The sequence below is a fragment of the Vulpes lagopus genome, chromosome 10 (genome assembly GCF_018345385.1).
Source record: "Vulpes lagopus strain Blue_001 chromosome 10, ASM1834538v1, whole genome shotgun sequence".
Lineage (NCBI taxonomy): Eukaryota > Metazoa > Chordata > Mammalia > Carnivora > Canidae > Vulpes > Vulpes lagopus.
Window position 1 is genome coordinate 109,165,208 of NC_054833.1, and position 23,888 is coordinate 109,189,095.

Here is a 23,888-nt window from a genome sequence, read left to right on the forward strand (position 1 = left end):
GATGTCTCCTGAGCTGGGGCATCTAGCCTGACCAGGAGCAAGGGAGCACCACAGAATTTGCAGCTGCCTGGAGGGTAAACAATGGATACGATGACCCATCCAAACTACGATCTGAAGATTTGGGGTCCCCAAACCTCCAAAAGGCCATACTTCTCTTCCTCCCATTGTTTCTGGCCAGCTCTTACTGTTCAGGGACTGTAGGCAGTACCCAAGACTTGGACATCCCTAGAAGAGCCAATGGGATCTGATCTGATGTCCAGCACTACCCAAGAAGAATCCTCTGTTACCCCCACTCTGGTGGGCACCCCTCCTATTCACTTACAAAAGGTAAGAGCCAACTGAACTCCAGGTTGTTGACACCCAGAAGACTGGGCACAGGTACAACTTGCCCCCAATTCAGGAGCACCAGAGGGTCCTCTGGGAGCACCACATTATTCACCACAGGGCTCATGAACCACACTATCTACAAGACGAGGGGCATTTCCAATCAATCCTCCACATATTCTCCTAGGATCCCTGCAGCCTAGGGTGCCCAGCTCAGCAGGTCCACATCCAGCAGCTTCTTTAGCCATAGGTCCCCCTTGGGAAAATCTGGGGTTTGGCTACCCCTTGGAGGGCAGGTGCTAGAGAAGACTAGGCTACTCAGACTTGGGGTGCTCAGCCTCAGATGTCCACATTCCTCACTCCCTCACCTCTTGAAAATCTTTGCTAAATGTTGTGCTCCTGATACACGGTCCCTGGGGCAGCTGAGGATCAGGTCAGGTGGGTGCTTGCAGGTGGCCAGGTGAAGGAGCTAGAAGGAAGTTTTACTTATCATCTTCTTAGACACACACATCACCTCAGCCCCTGATCATGCTCTCAGGCAGCCTACCAGAATCTGTGTGCTGTTGCAGTTACAGCCTGCCAGGTGGCCAACCATCTGTGGAGAAGAGGTGTTCAGGGTGCCCCATCCTGCCCCTCCTTGCTGATCCCTGGGGCAGAGGAGACACCCACCTTGGCCACCTTCAGTGGGTGGGGGGTGAGGAAGGCTCTGGGTGCCAAAGTGCCACTCTGGGAAATGGCCCTATAGAAGAGATCCCAGGCTAGGGGTGACATCATCTAACAGGGGTGGAGAGTGTGGCACCCATGAGAGGTTTAAGTAGAAGTCACTTAGACAGTTTTGAATGATTATCTGGCCAGGGCTTGGCGGTGTGAAGGGGCCCGAAGAGTGCAGGCAGCTGGGAAGGAATCAAGAGTCCTGGGTTGGAATCCTAGACCTAGAACCAGTGCCTTCGTGCCTCTGGGTCCCCATATCCCAGTCCACATAGTGGGCCCCAGTGGTTCTAGAGGTGATCTGGGGTTGTGGGAGGGGTTCTGCTAGTGTAGGAAAGGGTCTCTCTCTGCTGCTGGGCTAGAAATGGGGGACCCTATGGTTCCCACAGTCCTCGTTACCTGTATTCACAACTTGTAGCTTTCTCTGCTGCCCAAGTTGGGGGAGCCACTATCACTGGGACTCTTCATCCTGTCTCTTGGGCACCTCAGCCTTCATGTCCCCCAAATATGTTCCAATTGCTTCCCATCTGGGTGGCATCCCTCACCCCATACTATCCACCCAGCCACAGGGCCCTTTCCTATCACCCCCCACACACCCTTCTACCCAGGTGCCCCAGTCCTGTCTACCCGGCCTCCTGCATCCCTCTGCAGCTACCTACCATTCATCCTTCCTGCCTCTGTTTCAGAGCCAGTCCTCATCATCTCCTTAGGGATATACCCCACCTCGCCTCCTGGCTGACCTCCAGGCCTCTGCTCCTATTTCTTTCTAACTGGTTCCAACACACGGAGCCATCTCTCTAAATGCACATCTGGCTGTGTCGCTTCGCTGCTTCCAATCCTCCCCTGCTCTCCAGTGTATTTTGAATAGAGCTGTTTAACTTTTCTGTCCTCAATTTTTTCATCTGCAGAATGGAGAGATTTTTTTTTTTTTTTTTTTTTTGTAGAACTGGATTGTTGAGGGAATTAAATGAATGAACACATATAAAGTGCTTAGTAGAGTGTCTGGCACACAGAAAGTGTTCAAGCGGTTCAGTATTATTACTGTGGCAGGTGAAGGCCTGTGTGACATGGTCCCAGCTCACCTCCCAAACGTGTCCCTCAGCAGGTACCTGACTTTACGCCCACACTCCAGGTACACTCCAGGTCAGTGGTTGCCCCCCAGATCCAAGGCCTGGTCTGTGCCCCCAGCCTTGACCACAGGGCAGATGATGCACTCTGTTCAGGGGATAGAGCTTTGGGGGGAGGTAGGAAGGTAGGAGGTGCTGGGTGATCTTTCTGGCCCACTACGGATAGGCTGAGCATCCTTACTCTCTGGGACTGGCTTGGTTTTCTCTTCAGTGCCACCCCGGGAGGATGGTACCCTTGGCAGGGGTGAGCGCGGGTCTGTGGGCCTGCATGTTTCCGTACATGCTCATCTGCACATGCTTTTGTGCAGTGGTGGATGAACTCGTGAGTCCGTGCGGGGTCTCCCCGGGCACTGCCCCCTCTAGTCCCGAGATACACAGGGTCCCCGAAGAGAGGCCAAACAGGGTCACACAGCCTGGGGCTCCACCGAAGGCTGCGGTGTTTTTTGTACCCGGCGCTGAGCCGCCCAGTTCGCGCGGGCCCGGCTGTGGCCGGTGCTGGGTGCGCGGGGCTTATAACCGGGGAGCGTCTGGCTGCTCAGGGCTCCTGCCCGGTTCTCCCTGGCCCCGCCTCTTCCCGCGGGTCCCCGAGACCCCTGGTCTTGGATCGCACCCCTTTCCCGGGACCTAGGTCCCTCTCCCTTGGGGCAGTTTGGAGCTCCGCCCCTTCCAGTCGAAATTAGGCCCCGCCCCGCGCCACGCCCCCAGCCCCCTCCCGCCTCCCCCCTCCTTCCTCTGGTCCCCAAGTCCGGCGGTGCCCCCCCCGCCCCCCAGGAAGCCCAGGAGGCCGGGCCTGGGCTGCGGAAGCACCAGCACCACTTTCTCGCTGGCGGCCAGTCGGCGGCGTGGTACGTGGGAGCGGAGGGAAGCGGGGCGGCGAGGAAGGCCCCCGGGAGCCAGACGGGGGGGGGGGGGGGGGGGCGGGGCTCTCCGGCCGCGGAGCGTCCCCGTCCCCGCGCGTGCGCGCTGGCGCGTGACTGTCAGGTGCAGACTCGGCGCTGGAGCTCAGCCGCGTCGCGCTCCAGGAAGGCGCCGGCCTCAGGCCTCCTCAGAGACAGGAGTTCGGGCCGATGTGGTGGCCAGAGAGGCGAGAGGGTTGCAAACCCACGTTCCGCAGTTGAGGAATAGAAGCAAATGCAAAATTTAGGTAGCGTGTGTGCGCGCGTGTGTGCGTGTGTCTCTCTGTGTCCAAGTGGCTTCCACCAGCGTTGGGGTACAGGGGCGGGAGGCAACGTGGCCTCCCCGGGGTCTCCCCTGCGTGGGGAGAGGTTTCCTGCTCCTGTTGGAGACTGTTGGTGCTGCCAAGCCAGAAACCTGGTGCCCGGGCACCTCCCTGTCTTTCATGCCCCCTCTCTAGCCTCAGTCTCTGTTCTGCCTCCCAGACAGCTCCGAAATACGCCTTCGCCTCCTCCCAGAGCTGCTGCCCTGCCAAGGCCATGGCTGCCTTTGGCCGCGACACTGCCCCAGCCTCTTTGCATCCCTTCTAACATCCTCCACACAGGATTGATAGAAAACACAACCCTGACCATGGCACTTCCCTCCTTAAAAACTTCCTGGGCCCCCCTGTGCTCAGGATGAGGTGCAGATTCACCCACACTGACCCAGGCCCTCTCCATCTAGTCTTCCGGCCACCCTTTCCTCCAGATACACTTGGACCCTTGCCTTCCACCTCTAAGCCCCTTTGCTTCTGTCCCCTCTGCGGAATGCTTTCTCCTCTGCCTGGCAAACTCCTACTCATGTTTAAGACTCGGCTCGGGATCTCTGGATGGCGCAGCGGTTTGGCGCTGCCTTTGGCCCAGGGCGCGATCCTGGAGACCCGGGATCGAATCTCACGTCGGGCTCCTGGTGCATGGAGCCTGCTTCTCCCTCTGCCTCTCCCTCTCTCTCTCTGTGACTATCATAAATAAATAAAAATTAAAAAGAAAAAATCTTTAAGACTCGGCTCAAGTGGTGCCCCCTCTGCTGGGCACTTTACATCTGTGCTCCCCAAAGCTCTATCCATATTGACTATAGCACTAGGTTGCAGTGATTCCAATTGGTTTGTTTCCTCCCCCCCCCCCCCAAGCAACCATGCGCTCCCCAGGGGCAGGGATGGATGAGGATTTATCTGAGTCCTGGCATGCATGTGGACATTAGTGGAGCTGGGCTCTTGGGCCACATCACCTTTTCTCCCTGCTGGCCCAGCCCTGCGGGAGTCTTTTCTCAATAGTTGGGGCTAGGAACATCTGACTAGCTCCAGGAAACCCTGTCTGCCTATTCTGCTCCATTCTCCACTTGTCCCCTTGTTGCTTTGGCCCCAAAATATCCATTGTCCAAACTAGTCACTAGTCTTCTTTCCTTCTTAATTATCACCCCACAGTCTATTCTAAGCCATCCACAGATTCTCACACCTGACACTCTGTGTTCCAAACAGCTATTAGCTGACAGCTCATGGCCAGTGTTCCAACAACTGACACCAAGACTTCTATGCAATGGACTCCCGAGTCTCTAAACCCCTGATCCTTGAGGCTCTGGTAGTGGCCATCCCATGTTCTGTCACCTGATCCATGGGATTCCAAATAACAATCACAGAGTGTTCAGAATGTCTGGGCTTCTCCTGGTTATTGTTTTAATGACTACACCCCAGCGTTCTAGAAACAACCATTCATGTTGTAACAGTGGATACTCTGTTCTCAACATTTAGACACTCAGGGTGGTAGTTGTTATTTTAACATTGCTTTTTTTTTTTCAAGATTTATTCATTTATTTGAGAGAAAGAGAGAGAGAAAGAGAAAGAGAGAGAGAGAGAACACATGCCTGTGAGTGGGGCAAGAGGCAGAGGAAGAGAGAATCTTAAGCAGACTCTGCACTAAGTGCAGAGCCCTTGGCAGTGCCTGGTCTCATGATCCTGAGATCATGACCTGAGCTGAAACCAAGAGTTGGTCACTCAACCAACTGAGCCACTCAGGCATGCCCCCTCCCTTTTTTTAGTGAGAAAGAGAGCGAGCGAGCACCTGTGAGTGTGTATGATGGAGGAGGGACAGAGGGAGAGGGAGTGAGAGAATCTTAAGCAGGCTCCACACTCAGCACAGATGTCAGAGTGGAGCGCAATGCAGGACTTGATCTCACAACCCCAAGGTCTCGACTTGAGCTGAAATCAAGAGTTAGACGCTCCACCAACTGAGCCACCCACGTGCCCCAGTGGTTATACTTTTTAATTTAAAAAAATTTTTTTTAGTTTAGCACCATTTATTAAGTGATCTCAGCTGTTGCTGTAGCTACTGTGTATCAGCCTGTTCTTAAAACATAAAATGCTCTTCCAATTCCTCTTGTCCAGGACAGAAGGATCTTCCAGGTAGCACGCCAACAGAACAAGAGACTCCGACGATGCCAGCTTCAATGATGGTGCCATCCAGAGAGGGAGAGGGTCATGGCACCTTCAACCTCGGCTTCCAGAGGTTTTGAAAAAGGAGCCTTTGGGGGCCCAGCCTGCCTGGCATTTTGATGCTGTCGGTGTGGGGTTTGTACTCCATAATGGTGTTGGGAGGTAGGCGAAGCACTCGCTGAAGCGTATCCCAGAGGCGGGCTGTGGTTGCTTGGTCACTGGCAGTCTTATTCCATATTGAAATAATGTCCTCCTGCAACAGGACAGAGACCACAGCCCCACAGATCTCCTCCCCAACTATGAACTGTTCCCCCAACATGGCCAGGATAAGATTCTCCAAGCAATGGTATGCCAAGCCCTTCCGCAGTCGAATAATCCCCTTGCCACCATTTTTATTTGCATCATCCTCCCACGTGGGCTTAATTCCTTCTTTGAAGAGATGGAAGTCACTGTGGCCTGTCAGGTCCCCGGGACATACCATGTGGCTATAAAACCTCCAGAACTGGGAATCCCTGGGTGGTGCAGTGGTTTGGTGCTTGCCTTTGGCCCAGGGCGTGATCCTGGAGACCCAGGATCGAATCCCACATCAGGCTCCCGGTGCATGGAGCCTTGCTTCTCCCTCTGCCTATGTCTCTGCCTCTCTCTCTGTGTGACTATCATAAATAAATAAAAATTAAAAAAAATTGATAAAACTCTATAAAAAAAAGAAAAAGAATCATTGAATGAAACCCATTAAACCTTAAAAACAAAACAAAACAAAACAAAACAAAAACCTCCAGAACTGCTCCATAGAGGCAAAGGTGCCCATCTATTTGATATTTTGTTCATAGCTGTGTGAGCTGGTGGGATGACCGGGGGTTCTTCTGGAGACCAGAAAGTAGAGTTGTACTACAGGGGATGCTCTGCTGGCCCAGGGACAACAGCCTTCCTCTTACTGCTGCCCTGACTTTGGTCTTGTTCCGTTTTTTCCTTCTCACCATCTTTCTGTGTGCTGTTTTCTTCATTCTGATCATGGTCCCCACTGTCATCATCTTTCAATGAGTCGAACTTGTTGTTCATCCTCTCACTGCTGCCATCGCCACTGCCTCCGGTTGTACTTTTTTAATATCAACTGACACCCAGGTTCTCATAGTAGACATTTTTCTTTTTTTTTTTTAAATGATATCATTTATTTATTCATGAGAGACACATAGAGAGAGTCAGAGACATAGGCAGAGAGAAAAGCAGGCTCCATACAGGGAGCCCGAAGTGGGACTTGATCCCGGCACTCTGGGATCATACCCTGAGCTGAAGGCAGACGCTCAACCGCTGAACCACCCAGGCATCTCAGGTAGACATTTTTCTAACCCTAATGTTTATCAACTGATTGTTGATGATTGCCATTGAATATTCAGGACAGTGGGTTGGTTACTCATTGGTCTGAGTAAATAAATACATTTGTCCTGGGTAATTTCCCAAGCTCAGGGCAGCAAAGGGCAGTCATTATCTCAACATGCTCATGCGACTCAGTATTTGAGCCCTGCTAGAGGTTGCAATAAATTCTGGAACATTAAAACTGAATATGAGCCTGTGACCTCCACATCTTGAAACCCCTTCTGCAGGGAAGGCTTGGATATGCCATGTGGGCTTGTTCTTGGGTTCAAGCCCCAAGTGAGAAGCAAGAGCTCAGGGTTCATTGAGGATGGTGTGTGTGTATATAAGAGAGAAAGAAAAAATGAACTGCTCCTCGCACACTTTTCGGAGAACCCAGTTCTCCAGAAGGTACTGGGGCACACCAGTGAGCACCTCCTCCTATGAGAGAGCCAAGAACAGCATTATCAGTGCCTTAAACACCATCTGGGCCAATTACTTCATTATATAGGTTTGGAAACTGAGGCCCAGAATGGATCCCTGGCCCACTTATGGCCACATAGTGCACTCTTTTTAGTGAATTGTTCAAACCCTGACCTAGAGACAGTCATTGGTCCACTTCCCTCCTTAGGGTCTGCCTACCTTCCAGATAGTAGTCCTTTGGCTGTTATGCAGGAGCATAGGTAGTGGCATTTCTGATTCCTTCCCAAAGCTCTGGGAGCTTTGGGGAAGTGAACCTATGAAAACCCACAGGAAGAATGAAGAAGGAGACTCCTAAGAAGACATTGATGGGTGTCTTCCCCACATGCATCTATTTTCTTTGGAGGGTCCCATATTTGGTAACCACTGGAGGTTCCATGGTGTGCAGGGCACCTAGAAGAGAGGAGAAAGATCACCCTGGCCCCTGAAAGAACTCTGGCCCATCTGCATCAGCACCAATTGCAGCTTGAAGCTTTTCACAATTGTGTATTTGCCCATTTTTTCTGTGTTTCTCTCAGTATTTTCTCTCTCATTATTTGATTCAAGATTTCAGTGCTATGTTGGTAGGAGCATAAAGGTTCATGTCTGTTATATGAATTATTTTTCTGTCATTTAATGTATCATTTAATGTCAATAGCATTGTGTCATTTATTTTGATTCTGCCTTTGTCTGATATTGGATATCACCATACCCCTTTCTGATTGCTAACATTTACCTGGCACACTTCTGGGAAGAAATCACACATATATGGGCATTTTCATGCATATGCCTACTCTCATTAATACTCATGTGTACAGATAAATCCATACATACATAGATACATGAGAGTTCCGCTCATTTACAACAAAACTTGCAGAAATACAAGAGGTAAATGCATTTGCATACATATATATGCATGTAAGAGCAGTTTTATAAAGGTCACAATGTATCCATATGTAGCATACATTCACATATCACACACAGGCACACAGACACACTACTAGCAGATTTACATCTTAGCCAGCTCTTGGACTAAATATGAATTAGACCAAGTTGAATTCAACCTCTACCACATTACCTGGATTTGTCCTGAAGCCTGGGTCCACTCATGATTGACTAGCCAACAGCCATGATTTACGGATCCTTTATTATAACCTGGCACTGTGCCAGACACTTTACATGGACCATCTCACCTCATCCTCCTAAAAAATGGAGAGGGTAAGTGTTATTATTACTACATGATACAAATGTGGCAATGGAAACTCAAAAGGTTATATAACTTGCTCAAGGTCACACAGTGAGACTCTCCTCAGAGTCCTGCTCTATGTGGTGATATTTTACTGTTCTCACTCCAGACTCTGGGGGCACCTGAGCATGCAGCAAAGTACTCTACACCCCTGAACAAGAGCTGCCATGGAGTGGTACTCATCCCAGCCTTGCTATCCAGAGACTATAGGTAAGCACTTATGAAAATACTCCACTTTTTGAGACAGCATAAAATGTTAATTAAATCGGAGAGTTACAACTTCTACCCAAAAAATTAAAAATGATTGCACCCAATTCTCTCAAAGATACAGTGAAAAGGACATTCACATGTACTGTTGGTGACGGATAAATTGATACAATGCCTTGGGAAAGTAATCTGGCACAATGTGTAACAGCTGTATTCACATGCTTTGACTCAGAAAAGATTCAGAAACTCATTAAGACAAGGACTTTTTCTTAAAAAAAAAGGGGGGGGGGTGTCTCAGTGGTTGGGCGCCTGCCTTTGGCTCAGGTCGTGATCCCAGAATCCAGGATCAAGTCCCACATCAGACTTTCTGAGAGAAGCCTGCTTCTCCCTCTGCCTGTGTCTCTGCCTCTCTCTCTCAGTCTGTGTCTCTCATGATAAATAAATAAATAAATCTTAAAAAAGATAAAACAAGGACTTTTATGATCTGTCGTCGTATGTACCATAGTGAGTATCGGAAGCATCATTTGTGTCATAGGACTAGGCCAAAAAATTATAACTGTACACTCAAATAATAAACTGCTTATGACAATATTTTAAGTGAAAAAAGCAGAGTAGAAAAGTGTATACATGCTAATATTGCAGCACTATTGAGTCTTTTTATGGCCACATCAATAGGAGTATGGAGTCCTGTTTAGGGGAGGTGACAGAGCTGCTTGTTTCATCTGCCTAGGATCTGACGAGATTGGTTTACCTGAATGCACTAAGCATGTGTCATTCAAAGCAAAGGGCAAGCTGGGGGATGAAGGACAAGGGAAGGGAGTGGTAGAGAAGGCAGACAGGACTGTGAGTCCATCTGCCAGACCAGGGGCCAGTCACATATTGACTCCTCCACTCAGCTGTGCAGCAACTTGGCTGGTTCTTTTCTTTCTTTAAAGATTTTATTTATTTGAGAGAGAGAGAGCGTGTGCGCAAGTGGGGGTGGGAGGGACAGAGGGAGAGGGAGAAACAGACTCCCTGTTCAGCAAGGAGCTGACATGGGGCTTGATCCCAGGACCCCAAGATCATGACCAGAGCTGAAGGCAGACCCTTAACTGGCTGAGCCACCCTGGTGCCTCACAACTTGGCCAGTTCTGTGTGGGCCTTAAGGTCTAGTCCTGCTGACACCTGGGTCTACTCTTGCTACCTCTCCCTGTGGAGGGTACAACCTTTCATCTGGTCCATATGGGGAGGGGTTGGGTCAGGCCAAGCACTTCAGTGGGGTGTAAGACTCACATAGGCTCCATCCAATGTTCACAGGGGGCACAGGTGATGTCGAATGGGGGTAGCTGGGTCAGCTTGTTGGCCTTGGTGCTACACTATTTTAGGATTAAAAATCTGTGATTCTGATATGTAGCACTAGGTGGCTCCTGTCCTGAGTCACGCAGCATCCTGTTTTTTGAAGGGAAGACCGAAGCCCCATCTGGTCCACTATTGGGCTTTCCACACAAACAGACCTGTCTGACAAGTGAGGTGGAATGTTCTTAGAGGCCAGATCACAGGGTGAAGTCACAGTCTCCATCCTGTGCAGAGAGGAGCCTTGCTTGGAGCTGGCCTGCAGTTGGGCCTGGGGGGAAGGTAGAGGTCATGGTTCTGGACCTGCCAGGGTTCTGTTTTTTTTTTTAATAAATTTATTTTTTATTGGTGTTCAATTTACCAACATACAGAATAACACCCAGTGCTCATCCCGTCAAGTGCCCCCCTCAGTGCCCGTCACCCATTCACCCCCACCCCCCGCCCCTAGTTCATTTCCCAGAGTTAGGAGTCTTTATGTTCTGTCTCCCTTTCTGATATTTCCCACACATTTCTTCTCCCTTCCCTTATATTCCCTTTTCACTATTATTTATATTCCCCAAATGAATGAGACCATATAATGTTTGTCCTTCTCTGATTGACTTACTTCACTCAGCATCATACCCTCCAGTTCCATCCACATCGAAGCAAATAGTGGGTATTTGTCGTTTCTAATGGCTGAGGAATATTCCATTGTATACATAGACCACAGCTTCTTTATCCATCATCTTTCGATGGACACCGAGGCTCCTTCCACAGTTTGGCTATTGTGGCCATTGCTGCTATCAACATCAGGGTGCAGGTGTCCCGGCGTTTCATTGCATCTGAATCTTTGGGGTAAATCCCCAGCAGTGCAATTGCTGGGTCATAGGGCAGGTCTATTTTTAACTCTTTGAGGAACCTCCACACAGTTTTCCAGACTGGCTGCACCAGGTCACCTTCCCACCAACAGTGCAAGAAGGCTCCCGTTTCTCCAAATCCTCTCCAACATTTGTGGTTTCCTGCCTTGTTAATTTTCCCCATTCTCACTGGTGTGAGCTGGTACCTCATTGTGGTTTTGATTTGTATTTCCCTGATGGCAAGTGATTTGTATTTCCCTGATGGCAGAGCATTTTCTCATGTGCCTGTTGGCCATGTCTATGTCTTCCTCTGTGAGATTTCTGTTCATGTCTTTTGCCCATTTCATGACTGGATTGTTTGTTTCTTTGCTGTTGAGTTTAATAAGTTCTTTATAGATCTTGGAAACTAGCCCTTTATCTGATATGTCATTTGCAAGTCTCTTCTCCCATTCTGTAGGTTGTCTTTTAGTTTTGTTGACTGTATCCTTTGCTGTGCAAAAGCTTCTTATCTTGATGAAGTCCCAATAGTTCATTTTTGCTATTGTTTCTTTTGCCTTCCTGGATGTATCTTGCAAGAAGTTACTGTCCCGCCAGGGTTCTGACGTGACTTCCCACCCATAGGAGGCAGGAAAGGGTACCTTCCTGGGTGGAAGAATCATTTTACTGTTCTGAGATCCTGTGCTCAAGCAGGTCAGCGGTGACCCTCACCAGGGTCTATCAAAGGGTGGCGGGGAGGGGTACCCTTCTCTATTCCAAACAGCATCCCCAGAGGGAGTGTGTGTCCATCAGGATGGCACCATTAAGAAATCTCCAGGACCTTCTGGCTAGCAAGGACTCAAAGATGAACAGCACTGAGGAAGCCTACGGGCCAGGGGTAAGCGAGTGTAGCCGACAGCACATGCTCTCTTACGTCAGGCTACTGTCAGTCCACATCATGTCAGTGAGACGCATCCACGGTGTCCTGTGTAGCCGCGGATGGTTGGATATCGTTGGTTTTTGTTTGTTTGATTTATTTATTTATTTATTTATTTATTTATTTATTTATTTAAATTTTTATTTATTTATGATAGTCACACAGAGAGAGAGAGAGAGAGGCAGAGACACAGGCAGAGGGAGAAGCAGGCTCCATGCACCGGGAGCCCGACGTGGGATTCGATCCTGGGTCTCCAGGATCGCGCCCTGGGCCAAAGGCAGGCGCCAAACCGCTGCGCCACCCAGGGATCCCGGTTTGTTTGTTTTAAATTCAATTTGCCAACATATAGTATAATTCCCAGTGCTGATCTTGTCAAGTGCTCTCCTCGATTTCATTGTTGCAGAGGATTTCATCCTGTGACTACACCACGACATGTCTCCCGTGGTGAACATACGGACACATTCATTCAGTATATGTCTACCAAGCGGAATTCCTGGAGGGATGTGGAATTGCTGAGTCACAGTGTTGTGGCTCTCAACTCGAGCAGATAATGCCAAGCAGTTTCCGAAGAGGTCGTACCAGTTTACACTCCCACCAGCAATGCACGGGAGTTCTGGTTGATCCAAATCCTGGCCAAAATATTGGTTTTTATCAGTCTGTTTCATATCAGCTTTCCCTTTTTCTTCAATTGCTTTATTGAGAAGCTTGGACCTGAGCCTGCTATCACTGAATGCCTGGTTCAGTTGGGAGAAGATCGAGGAATTCCCACTGCCCACCTGTATTTTTCAGGTCGCCCTAACATAGTACCGTCCCACCCCTGACTTCAAAGGTCAGGGATACCTTCAGGCCCTCTTGCTGCTGCCTGCAATGCTATCCCATTCCCAAAACTCTGGCCATGGCATTTACAGTGCCACTCTCCACGTCCAGCCTGAGACGCAGGAGTGCCTTCAGCTGGCCCCAAGGGGACCTAGGGGTACCCTGCAGGAATGAGGTCCTGAGGACTCCTGAGGACTGACTTGGGGTGAAGCTCTGTGAGGCTAGAAAGGGCCAGGAGCTTCACTCCTGTTTCGTACAAGGGTCACAGAGAGCCTGACAGGGGCTTGGTCAATCACACTGAGTCAGATTCCTCCCAGCCTTTGGGTGATGACTTTATTTTTTTATTTTTTAAAGATTTTATTTATTTATTCATGAGGGACACAGAAAGAGAGGCAGAGACATAGGCAGAGGAAGAAGCAGGCCCCTCACAGGGAGCCCGACATGGGTCTTGATCCCTGGACCAGGATCACACTCTGAGCCGAAGGCAGATGCCCAGTCACTGAGCCACCCAGGCATCCCGGGTGATGACTTTAGACAAAGCTCGTTCTAGACATGAGGGCACATTCTGGAGAGGGAAGGATAACTTAGAGGCCAGTGGACTTAAGTATGAGTCTGGCTCTGTCATTGTGTGGCCTTAGACAAGGTACTCTCTCTTCTGATTCTGTTTCTTCATCTGTAAAATGAGGATCCACTCAGGACCCTAAAGGACCATTGAGGACCACAGGAGACTGTCCAGAGGCCTGAGGGAGAGGATGGATGCCACTAAACCTGACACAGAGGAGAAGTTAGCAAGTCTCCTCGTGAGTCCTGACCAGCTGATTGCTCTGTGCCCTGGGCCCGGCCAAAATTGTAGTCAAGGGAGCCATATGATTCAAAGGATGGTATGATTTGAGGCTGTGTCCGGATCTGTGCCAGAGAGCATTTACTGAGCATTTGCTGTGTGTCAGGCATTCTTCTGGGCACTTTACAGCTAATTATCATTCAATGCTCACAGCAGATCTATGAAAAGGGACATGATCATTGCCCCCATTTCGTAGATGGAAAAATTAAGAAACAAAGAAGCTAAATAACTTGTACAAAGATACAAATTTAGTAAATTGCATAACTGAATTGGAACCATATTAGGGTGTGTGTATAGATGCGTGTGTGTGTGTGTGTGTGTGTGTGTGTGTGTGTGTGAGACTGCCTGTGCCTGTGAGTAACTAAGTTTGGCACCGGGTATGTACACACTCGTCTGTGTCTCCTGGGAGCATCTGCCAGTACCTTGTCCAGGTGATCCTGCAGTAACCCCTGGTGCACACACACACAGCTCATGTGGCCCTTCCTGTGACCCCAGCCCAAGGAGGCTTCTCGGGCCCACCAGTCCCTTCCCTGCAGGACCTGGCCTGAGTTTGTGGGTGCCCCCTGCCTTGCTCCCCTCAGCTCTGTGTAGCTGCTGAATCCTCAGGGCAGGGCCGTTATTTGGTCAAGGACGCTCTGGCAAGCAGGGGAGGGGGGGTTTGATGATCGATGGCCCAGGGAAGAGAGAATAAAAAGGATTGAAATACCAGCAGCAGCTACCTTGTATGAGCGCCTCCCCCCACCTCCACCCCTGAGCCTCTGGAGTGGTGCCAGGCCGCCCCTCCTTTCCCGTGTGGAAAAAACCGTAGAAGCTGGGACTCGAGACAGGAGAGGGAAGGAGAGAATGGTCCAAGGCCCACCTTCCAGAGCCCTCTGGTGATGGTGACACCAAAGCTGGGAATGGTCCCTCCCACCCATGACTCCCAAGTGTGCTGCTCCCTCAGGCCTGGAGAGGAGGCCTCTTTATACATCCCACATGGTCAAATCAGGGTCCTTGAATCCCAGCCTGGGGCTGCTGGCTTCCAGGCAGCCCCTGGAGAGTCTTCCTTCCCCTTACTTCTGTGTCCATCAGTCAGCAGGTCTATCTGTCTACTCTAAATCTAGAGCCAACCAGTGCCTTCCACCTAACTGGAGGCCCACACTGGTCCCCTCCTTGCTCTTCCAGTCCCCGCTCTCACTACCGCCCCCAACCGGTTCCTGTTACCCTCTGGTTAACACCGTTCCAAGGCCCTTCATTGGCCTCAAGTGCAGTCCACACCCTTGCAGTCCACAAGGCTCCTCAGAGTCTGGTCTTTGCTGACCTCTCCAGCTTTATTTTTTTATTTCTATTTTTAAAAAGATTTTATTTATTTATTTATTTATTCATGAGAGACAGAGAGAGAGAGAGAGAGACAGAGACAGAGACAGAGACACAGGCAGAGGGGGAGAAGCAGGCTGCCTGTGGGGAGCCCTACGTGGGACTCGATCCCGGGCCTTGATCACGCCCTGGGTGGAAGGCAAGCGTTAAACTGCTGAGCCACCCAGGGATCCCCTCTCCAGCCTTTAGAACTCTTTCCTCAATAGGTTTCAACCTCCAGGCCTTCGTGCCTGCTCTTCCCTCTGCCAGGAACATTCTGTCCTGTTGCTCCCTGTTGCTCGGGTCCACTGCTCTGGCCTGTACACTGGAGTAATCTCTGCTCTCCTTTTTCAGCTTAGATGTCCCTCCTTTCCATGTCCCCCCGCAGGGCTGGCCTCTACCTCTGTGCCCCTACAGCCCTCTGTGTCCCCAGGGGAGGGCTCTGATTGGGCCTTGTTGATTTGTCAGGCTCTCTCCTTGCTTGTGGGGCCAAACTGCCCCCATGGAGAGAAGGGGATGGGATGGGAGGCCTTCAATGCCAGGGGAAGAACTTGGACATGCCCTAAGGGTGGCAGGGAGTCACAGGGAGCTTTTGAGCAGGCAAGTGGCATGACTTGAGCCCCTTTGGTTTTATGTGTCTCCCCTATATCCCCAAAATGGATCTCCCTGAACAGCTCTGATCCCAATTACAAGTGCTTTTCATGTAACCCTCAGCAGACAGGAACTTAGTCTGACTGAGAAAGGGTATACGTGGGATTGGGCCTGTAGAAGGAGAGAGTGGTGGCAGGTAAAGTCCTTGTGATATGTATTAAAATCTAGATATTAAAAAAAATAAAAAAAATAAAATCTAGATATTTCAAGGGAACGGTGCACTGATCCTCAAAAAAAGAAATGTTTGCTCCCACTCAAAAACCTCTGGTTCCTTTTTACCTGTCGTAGCCTGAGTGGGTAGGCCTCTTCTTTTCTATGGGACAACAGCCTGACTGATGCAATTGTCCAGACACCCTCCCCAACCTGTTCTCCTGTGTCCTGGTAGATACTGTGGGGGCTGTGCTGAGCTCCCCTAGAAGTTGGTCTCCGCAAGCTGGGAGGGGAGGGAGGAGCTGAGCCAGGCCATAAAAGGGTTGCAGCACCAGGGCTGGGAAACTCACATCTCATATCCTAAAAGGCAGGGCTCTGGCCTAGCTGGATTCTGTTCTGTCTTGTGTCTGGGCAACATGGAGAAAGGGACCTTCCTCAGTCTGAGTCAGGCTTTGGGGGGCAATTGCTGCTTTGGGGGCTAAAATATGTTCTAGGCTAGATTCCCCCAAGGTCTCAGGACTTCCCTCTACCCCAAGACTGACTTGTCCATTCACCCTTCCACCAATGAGGACTTCTGTGCAGGACTGAGCATAGCTTTGGTGGCTGAAGATCCTGGGTTCACATCCAATAGCCACCATTCACATACTCTCTACCTTTTACTGCTCATCAAGTATCCCTGAATCCAGGTCCTGCCCAAACCTTCTGGGGGAGACGCGGAGTGGGGTCAGGCTGACTTCTACTCTCAGAGAGGTGAAAGAGACACAGACACAGACAATACTAGCCTGGCGTGGGCTATGCTGTAATGGACACAGACTCAGGCTCAGAGAAGGCAGGGAAGGCTGCTTGGAGGAGTGGGGGGTCTTCTGGGGAGCTTGAAGAATGAGACAGAACCAGCCATGAAGCAAGGAAGAAAGGCACTTCAGGAAAAAGGAAGAGTTTGTACAAAGGTTCCTGAAGTAGGTAGCAGGTGGCATTTCGACAGAGCACAATGCCAGTCATGGAGGGGCTGCTTCCTTAAGGGACATGTCTATACATCAGCTTGGTTTAAATTAAAGTTTCTTAGCAGAAGAAGCTGTGTCTCTGCCACCCCTCAGAGCTCATCCTGCCCCTTCCTGCCCTTCTGCATCTGCTGCAGCCAGATCTTGGCGGGAAGTGTCTCTGTCCAAAACCAAGTTGGCTTCTCTTAGCTTCTGGCCAACTCGTAGTGTCAGGCTGATTTCCAGGTGTTGCCCCAACTGGTTGAACGAGGGCCAAGAGGCAGCCCCTCACCATTGGGGTCCCTGGATGGGAGGAATGAATGAAGGTCAAGGCCTCCTGCGTTGTCCCCTAGAAGAAGATCTGAGTAGTAGTATAGGCCCAAAGGCAGGTGTGCCTGCCTGCTTACTCACCCTGTCCGGGCAAATTGAGTCCACTGAGCCATCATGGTGAGGCTCAGCTGCTTCTCCTCCTCTGGAGCTTCTGGAAAGGCTATTGGAGGAACAGACCTGGATCAGGGTCAGGTGGGTCCTGGAGAGAACTCAAGGGTCCCCTGTGCTGACTGGAGACCTGTGTGCCTACAAGCCCCACCCTAGCTTGTTGCAGCCCCGGGGATTGCATGTCTGTCTGTCCTTACCCAGCAGGGAGCTCTCATCCATGAGGAAGGGACCCCAAATTATGAAGGCAACCTCAGCCCCATGGTCAGCCCTCATCCATGCTGGCTTGATCTTCGCAAAGGAACTGGGTCAATGCTGGAACTCATAAAAAAAAAAAAAAAAAAAAAAGGCAGGGACTCCAGAATCTGTGGCGAGGGCTGCATCGGAGATAGGTACCCTCAGCCTGATCAGGTCCTCCCTTTGGCAGGACCAGCTTGTAGTTACACCAATACCAGTACCAACACTGATGACAACATCATTATCAGCAAGCATTTACTGAGCATTTTCTGGCTGTCACCCACTATTCCATGGACTTTATGTGTAATCGTTCATTTTATCCTCCTGAGAACATACAAATTAGATAGTTACTGTCGCCATTTTACAAATGAGGAAACTGAGGCACGGAGGGGCTAGGTATCTTGCCCAAGGTCACAAAGCTAGGAGCTTGGAGGTGTTCTAGGGCTGTGTCAGGGACTAGCTACCAGGTGTGGAGGAAGCAATACTTTTCTCCCAGGAGAAGTGCTAAACATGGGAAATATCACTCATGAGTCCAATAAATTCTTCAGAATTGGTGATGGGTCCTGCTGGGTGACATTTGAAAAGTCACTGCACCTTTCTGAGCCTTGGTTTACTCACCTGCAGAGTGACCTGCCAGAGTCACCTCTCCTTACGGTGACACTGCATCCCAGAGAGGAAGTGGGGTGTGGGGGTAGCAACAGGGTGTCAGGCCATGTCTCCTGTGATAACCCAGCTCTTGGGCTGAAATGGAAAGGGTGGGGCAGGTGAACGGGGATAGGCTCACCTTAGAAGCTTCTAGAGAAATTCAAGGCAGGCAAGTTCATGATAATATCAGCCAGAAGTTCCTGGAAGTCGTCACGTCTGGCTTCTGCATCAGAACTGCTGCCTAGGTATTCATCTGTGATACTGGGCATCAGCTCAGGGGGCACATCCTGGGGCAGGAGGCCAGGGTCGGGCCTGCTCGTGTCCCACAGCCCCAGAAGACCCTCTCAAGAAGCCCCACACCCTCCAGCATGGCTTCTTTCTTTCTTTCTTTCTTTCTTTCTTTCTTTCTTTCTTTCTTTCTTTCTTTTTCTCTCTCTCTTTCTCTCTTTCTCTTTCTCTTTTCTTTCTTTCTTTCTTTCTTTCTTTCTTTCTTTCTTTCTTTCTTTCTTTCATTTTATTTATTTAATCATGAGAGACACAGAGAGAGGCAGAAACACAGGGAGAGGGAGAAGCAGGCTCCCTGGGGGCAGCCCGAAGCAGGACTCGATTTCAGGATGCGGGATGATCCCCTGAGCCAAAGGCAGATGCCCAACCACTGAGCCACCAAGCACCCCCAGCATGGCCTCTTTCATACTCTAGGACTTATGTGTCAGGGGCCCCTGCCTCCCTTGGGGGTTCTAGAGAGTGGGTAGAATAAGTTCAGATCTGGAGTCAATGCAAGCTGTGATTGCTGCTTGGCTGCGTAATCTCAGATAGGTTGGTGAGCCTCCCTGGAAGTCAGTTCCTGCCTGGCAGGGTTGTGTGGCAGTCTACCTGAAGTTCCTAGCTGAGGGTTCTGGTCTTGAGCGACTGATTGCCCAGTAGAAGTTAAGCAGAAAGTTAGTGAAAGAACAAATCCTGGGGGCTCCCCAGAGCTCCAGAGAACAGTGATGAGGTTGATGAATGGGAAGGACTCTGGGGGTTCCAAAGAAGGAAGGGAAATATTCATAGCTTGAGTACCTTCTAAATACTAGCTTCCTGGTAGACTTTTCTTTTTTTTTTTTTTTCTTTTTTTTTTTTTTTTTAATTTTTTTTCCTGGTAGACTTTTCAAATACAGCATCCAGTTTCCTTGGGTGGGAAGTATATATCCTCATTTATATTTTTATTTTTTTTAAAGATTTTATTTATTTATTCACAGAGACACAGAGAGAGAGAGAGGCAGAGACACAGGCAGAGGGAGAAGCAGGCTCCATGCCGGGAGCCCCACGCGGGACTCGATCCCGGAACTCCAGGATGGCGCCCTGGGCCAAAGGCAGGCGCTAAACCGCCCAGCCACCCAGGGATCCCCAAGACAATTCATCTTTTTTTTTTAAATGATTTATTTATTTATGATAGACAGAGAGAGAGAGAGAGAGAGGCAGAGACACAGGAGGACGGAGAAGCAGGCTCCATGTCGGGAACCTGACGTGGGATTCGATTCCAGGACTCCAGGATCGCGCCCAGGCCAAAGGCAGGCACTAAATAGCTGAGCCACCCAGGGATCCCCCCACCAAGACAATTCAATAAGGAAAGTTTTTTTTTAAACAAATGGCTCAGGAACTGTTGGATAACCACATGCAAAGAATCCCCACTCATACAGAATTAACTTCAAATGAATCACAGACCTAAATATAAGAGCTAAAACTATAACATTCTTTGAGGAAATCATAGAAGTAGGGGCACCTGGGTGGCTTAGCGGTAGAATTCTGCCTTCGGCTCAGGGTGTGATCCCTAGGTCCTAGGATCAAGTCCCACATTGGGTTCCCCACAGGGAGCCTACTCCCTTGGCCTATGTCTCTGCCTCTCTCTCTGTGACTCTCATGAATAAATAAAATCTTAAAAAAATCATAGAGGTAAATCTCAATGACTTTGGGTTAGCAATCACTTCTTAGATATTACTCCAAAACTACAAGCAACAAAAGAGAAAATATATCAGATGTCATCAAAAGGAAATCTTTTGTGTTGTAAAGGATACCATAACAAAGTGAAAAGACAACCCACAAAATAGGAAAAAAGATTTGCAAATCATATTTATCTGATAAGGGACTTATATCTAGAATATATGAAAAGCTCTTACAACTCAACAATAAAAAGATAATCCAATTTAAAAATGGGCAAAAGATTTTAATAGACATTTATCCAAAGAAGATATAACAATGGCCAATAATCACATAAAAAGATGTTCAACATTGTAAGTCATTAGGGAAATGCAAATCAAAACCACAATGAAATACCACTTTACACCCACTAGGATGACCATAATCAAAATGAGAGCTAATTGAGTGTTGGCAAAGATGAGGAGTAATTGAAATCCTCATACAGGGCAGCCCGAGTGGCTCAGCAGTTTACCGCCGCCTTCAGCCCAGGGCATGATCCTGAAGACCCGGGATCGAGTCCCACATCAGGCTCCCTGCATGGAACCTGCTTCTCCCTCTGCCTCTCTCTCTCTGTGTCTCTCATGAATAAATAAATAAAATCTTTAAAAAAAATAAAAATAAAATGGTGCAGTCACTTGGAAAACGGGCACTTCCTCAAATAATTAAACAGAGTTACTATAAGACCTGGCAATGCCACTTCTAGATATATAACCAAGAGAAAATAAAACATACACTTGGTGTAAAAACTTGTACATGGGGTGCCTGGGTGGCTCAGTCACCTAAGCATCTGCCATTTGCTCAGGTCATGATCCCAGGGTTCTGGGATCGAGTCCTGCATCAGGCTCTCTGCTCAGCAAGGAGTCTCTGTTCCCTCTTCCTCTACCCCTCCCCCCTGTTCGTGAGCTCGCTCTCTCTCAAATAAATAAAAATATTTTTTTAAAAAACCCTTGTACATGAATGTTCATAGTAGGAGTATCCATCGTAGCCAAAGAGGTAGAAACAGGGCAGCCCTAGTGGCTCAGCAGTTTAGCGCCGCCTTCAGCCTGGGGTGTGATCCTGGAGACCCAGGATCGAGTCCCACGTCGGACTCCTTGCATGGAGCCTGCTTCTCCCTCTGCCTGTGTCTCTGCCTCTCTGTGTGTCTGTCATGAATGAACAAATAAAATCTTAAAAGAAAAACAAAGAGGTAGAAACAACCCAAAGGACTGTCAACTGATAAATGGATAAACAAATTGTACTATATCCACACAAAGCACTATTTAGTCATATTAAAGAAGGCAGTGCTGATACATGCCAAAACATGGATGAACCTTGAAAGCATCATATTAGGTGAAAGAGGTCAAACACAAAAACTACATATGGTAGGACCATTCATTCATTCATTCATTCATTCATTCATATTGTAGGATTCTATTTATTTGAAATGTCTAGGGGGCCCCTGCCTGGCTCAGTTGGTGGAGCATGACTCTTAATCTTGGGGTGGTGAGTCTGAGCCCCACTTCAGGTACAGAGATGGCTTGAAATGTCTAAAACAGGCAAATCCACAGATTTGCCACAATACACCAGTGGTTGCTGGGGGCTGGGGGAGGCAGGATGTGAAGTAACCGCTAACAGGTATGCGCTGCATTTTAGGGTGATGCAAATGTCCTGGAATAAGATAGTGGTGATGGTTGCACAACTTGGTGGATGTGTTCAAACCTACTGAATTATACACTTCTTAAAAGGGTAAATTTTATGGTACGTAAATTACATCTCAATAAAGTTGATATTTTAAAAATTATGGTCTGCAAATGCTGGTAAAGTTGTAATAAAACCTGTAGCCTCAAGTTATTGGCCGTAGTTTAAATTGGCAAGCAATTTCACAAAGTGCTATGCCAGTGGCACTACATAAGAGGTGGAGAGGTCTCCAGAGGGGTATGAATTATTTTTCAGGACTCAGGCTTTTGCCATGGACATTTAGTAAACATCTAGTTGGCTGAAAAGTGTACAGTTGTGCCTGTATGGCTAACAAGGAGAGTGGAGACAATGCCTGTGCCAGGGAGGAGGTGAGCAGCCCCTGGAGCCGTCAGTTCCTGAGAAACATCCTTGACTACAAAGTCCCAGGCACAGCAACCTGCACCAGGCAGGCTTGCCTGGGTCTTGGGAACCAGCCAGGTTGGCTCTTTCTCACTGTTCAATTCATGGCTCCAAGTTGACTGTGTGGGGCCGGGGCGGCTTTCCAGAGTCTAGGGCACTGTTTCCCCTAAGCACTATTTTGCCATTACACACACACACACACACACACACACATACACACATACACACCATGCACTGCAGACACATATCTGGCCTGGAAACTTCTACGAGCTTTGTCCTGGAGTGTCAAGATTGCATGATCCTGGCATCCAGCAAGCACCCAAATATCCTTCCTGGAGATAAATCCCAAAGGAAGAAATCAAAGGACAAAAGCTATGGACGTGAAGATGTCCACTGCCCTATTAGCTTTGGTCATAAAAAACCAGAAGGTGCCAAAGTGCAGAAATTAAGGAATATTATGATGAGACCCTCCCTTTGTGGAAGGTTTTGTGGGCATTAATGTCAATCACTGTGAAGAGGAGTGGAAGAAGGAGACTCACAGGAAAGATGCTCAGAAGGAAAGCATGATGTTAATGCTTTGTGTAGGGAGTTCCATGCACCTGGAGGGTACTGGAAGGCACTTGGGGCATGATCTCCCCCACTGGCTTGATACTGTCCGAAACCTGAAAGTCTCAGGTATTTAGTCTCTCAGGTGCAGAGTCATACTAACCAGTATCATAGAGCTTGATGTATAAACCAGACACCAAGGCATGAATATGCTATAAATCAGGACTGCCCAGAAGGCTACTTAGAGCAAAAGCTTCGTCCCCAAGAAGGAAATATTTGCTTTGGGAAAATTGAGCCAGGTAACCTTAAGCAAGTCCCATAAACCGGTTGTGGGGCACGCTTAGGAGTCACACCCAGCAGGTGGTGTAGATGTGCCGGGCTGGGCGGTGGCTACCAGGCCTCTAGCTCCTTGCCCCTGTCCCTTGCTGGGGTCCTGGCCCCAGACCAGCAGTCAACAGTTCCTGGCCAGGAGACCACGTTCTCTGTATAATTCTGGTTTTGCCAGAATTATATAGAGCCCCTGCCCCAGACTGAGCCCCGGGGAGCCTTCTTCTCTGCTCTGGATGGCATGGGGGAGGGGCCCTTGGTCTCAAGCCAACCCCTGGCCTGAGAAATCTGATTTCAAGCTCTGGACCCTCGTTCCCCACTTCCCCTCACAGGCTGGCGTCTCCCCGGGCGGCCACCTCACCTGGGGAAGCCACGGAACCCCGGCACCCCGGCGGCCACCTCACCGGAGGAAGCCACGAACCCCGGAACCTCGGCGGCCACCTCGCCTGAGGAAGCCACGGAATCCCGGGCCGGCCACCTCGCCTGAGGAAGCCACGGAATCCCGGGCCGGCCACCTCACCTGAGGAAGCCAAGGAGCCCTGGGCGGCCACCTCGCCCGAGGAAGCCAAGGAACCCCCGGCGGCCACCTCACCTGAGGAAGCCAAGGAACCCCGGCGGCCACCTCACCTGAGGAAGCCAAGGAACCCCGGCGGCCACCTCACCTGAGGAAGCCAAGGAACCCGGGCGGTACGGCCTGTGACCACTATCACATGCCCGTGGGCAGCCGGGCTGACCCCTCTTGGGGGTGGCAGCGCCGGTCACCAGAGAGCCCCCATGGATCCATACCGTGACCTGCAGGGAGGTCACGGGACAGTGACGCCCAGCTCTTGGGACACCGGCTGCCCTCCCTCCAACCCGGGGCGTTCTTGGGACCCCTGAGGCAGTTTGAGAAGCAGGCTGGGGAGGGGACGGGCCGGGCGGGCGGTGGAGGCTGAGGCCCCGGCAGTGCTCCGAAACAGGCAAGAGCTGCGGCTTTCCGTTCTGCGGGCGCCTGCTGTGGTCCTGCGGGCGCCTGCTGTGGTCCTGCGGGCGC

The 23,888-nt window shown here is 49.8% G+C and overlaps 1 long non-coding RNA gene and 1 pseudogene across 1 annotated transcript; one reads left to right on the top strand and one right to left on the bottom strand.

Annotated features, from left to right (window-relative positions):
* Positions 1 to 3,155: 3,155 nt before the first annotated feature.
* LOC121500215 lies at positions 3,156 to 23,383 on the top strand. Its single transcript, XR_005990334.1, has 4 exons — positions 3,156 to 3,303; positions 5,473 to 5,682; positions 8,685 to 8,785; positions 23,188 to 23,383. It is a non-coding gene; the product is annotated as an uncharacterized LOC121500215 (long non-coding RNA).
* Positions 5,425 to 6,653, bottom strand: LOC121500214 (annotated as a pseudogene).
* Positions 23,384 to 23,888: the final 505 nt, after the last annotated feature.